General features: G+C 42.5%; 1 pseudogene; it reads right to left on the reverse strand.

Annotated features, from left to right (window-relative positions):
• Positions 1–1,716: 1,716 nt before the first annotated feature.
• LOC103272680 lies at positions 1,717–2,485 on the reverse strand (annotated as a pseudogene).
• Position 2,486: the final 1 nt, after the last annotated feature.

Here is a 2,486-nt window from a genome sequence, read left to right on the forward strand (position 1 = left end):
TACCAAAACATATAGTGTATGAGTACGGTTAGTACAAATATAAATAAATATATAAAAATATTTAAAAACCACACATATACATGTGTATCTATAAAGTGAATGGTAATAGTAGTAGGGATGTTCTGAAATGAATAGAATTTAGGGAATTTTTTTTCTGTAAGTAAAAACAAAGTTGAGACAAATGTAATTTTCAGCAGTGTACAAAATGTTAAAGACAAAGGAAGACTTGAATAAGAGTTTTCAGGTAATATAGTTTATAATATCAAATTAGTTTATAAATGGGTTATGATATGAGGATTTTGATTTACGAAGTAGGTTTTTTCCAATAAGGTAGAATCCAAGTTCTTGCACTTATTACCTGTGTGTACAGGACCATATTATTTAAGTTTTATATGCATCAGCTTTCTCATCCCGATGGTTCTTCCTAGATCCCACTACCTCCCTTTACAGATGGAAGTTCTGTGTTTTTTTGGAAAATGCATAATGTTTCCACCACTATAATAATTATACAAAATTAGGCAGGGTTTTGTGGCTCATGTCTACGATGCCAGCACTTTTGGAGGCCAAGGTGGGAGGATGACTTGAGCCCAAGAGTTCAAGACGGTCTGGGCAACATAGCAGGATTTTATCTGTAAAAACACAGCAACAACAAAAATTTGTACACGGTGGTGCACACCTGTAATCCCAGCAACTTGGAAGGCTGAGTCAAAAGGGTTGCCTGAGCCCAGCAGATAGAGGCTGTGGTAAGCTATGATCATGCCACTGCACTTCAACCTGTCCAACTGACTGAGACCCTGACTCAAAAAAAGAAAAAGATAAGTATTTGATCATCTCATTTTTTGCTCATCCTGTTTGTATCCCACCCCTTTCTCACACCTAGCCTCTAGCAACCACCAATCTGTTTTTCATCCTTTTAGTCTTACCTTTGTCAGAATGTCATATACAGAGAACCACAAATATGTAGACTTTTGTGTTTCACTTATTTCTCCTTTTACTTAAAAATTCATCTTAGATCCGTCTGTGTTATTGTATGAATGAGTTGTTTGTTCTCTTTTTATCATGTTTGTTCTTTTGTTTTTATTAATGAATAAGAGTAATATAGATTTTGTCTTATAAACATGAAATAAGAGTCAGATACAAGTGAGTGAAAACAAGTGAGAGGAGTGTTATATATGTCTTATACATATCTTTATGACTTATTGATTGCCATTTTTAATAATGTAAACTTAGCCGGGCTCGGTGGCTCAGCCTGTAATCCCTCGCCTTTGGGAGGCTGAGGTGAGTGGATTGCCTGAGCCCACGGGTTCAAGACCCACCTGGGCAGTGAACCTCATCTCTGCAGTAAATCAAAAAATCAGTCGGGTGTGGTAGCACATGCCTGTGATTCCGGCTACTTGGAAGGCTGAGGCGAAGGGATCGCTGGAGCCCAGCAGGTCGAGGCTGCGGTGGCCGGGAGCAACCACTGCACTCCAGTCTGGGCGACAGAGTGAGACTCCAACTCAAAAAAATAAATAAATAAAAAATAATGTAAACTTTTTTTCTTGAATAACTATCAATTGAGAACAGGCTGAATTTAACTTTATGAGGAATTTAAAATGCGCGACTGCATTATCAAATAGAGTCTTTGCTGTACTTTCTGTATAAAAAGGAGGCTCATGAATATCTTTTTTTTTTTTTTTACAGATGAATATACTTCCTTTATCGAGGGTGACAAACCAAACAAAAAAGAGAAAAGACCAAACATATAAAAACCCAGGGTGCTAGAAAATACAAACTCAATTCATTCAAATTCAAGCTCATTCTAGACCCTGGTCACAAACCCTAGTGAGGTGCGTGTGAGCACCAAATCAGGGAGAAGGGTGCAGGAGTGACTCTGAGGCCAAGAGAAAGGGTAGGTAGGGGATCCCCCTAGGTCTCCTGGTGATCACTCCTCCAAAGTGGTATCTCCATCTTCCCAATGACTGTGAAGACATACCAGGCCCTGTCCTTCTGGCCCCAGCCCACCCCTGGCCAGGTCTTCAAAGGCCAGTCCCAAATGGTTCTACCCTCCCTTGCACCATCCTCACTTGTTCAGGCTTCTAGTCTTGCTCTTCTCCTCCTCCACATTCTTCGCTGTGATTAGTAGCAGGTTAGGGTACTGTATAAGCCGCAGTGAGGCTGGGGGCCAGGGGAGGCAGGGTGGAGACAGGGTGAAGAGAGAAGAGCTGTCCCAGGACCCCTCTCTTCACGGGATCCCAAACTGTACAACCAGCTCCTCTTTTGCGTCCACACGGATCTGAGAAAGTGCACTGTAGGCGTAAGCAGCTATCCTGGAGACCTGCTGCAAGTCGGAGAAGGGGATGGGCTCGCTGGCCAGCACTCGGTGGGGCTGACTGGTGAGAGGTGGCAGCGGTGGCAGCTTCTTCCAATGGGTCACGCTGCTACTCAGCACAGCCAGGCGGGTGCTGTACTGCCTTGCTCGGTCCATGTACTCATGCTGTTCCATG

Source organism: Carlito syrichta, unplaced genomic scaffold (assembly GCF_000164805.1).
Source record: "Carlito syrichta isolate Samal-C Ts95f unplaced genomic scaffold, Tarsius_syrichta-2.0.1 Scaffold31248, whole genome shotgun sequence".
In the NCBI taxonomy this organism is placed as follows: Eukaryota; Metazoa; Chordata; class Mammalia; order Primates; family Tarsiidae; genus Carlito; species Carlito syrichta.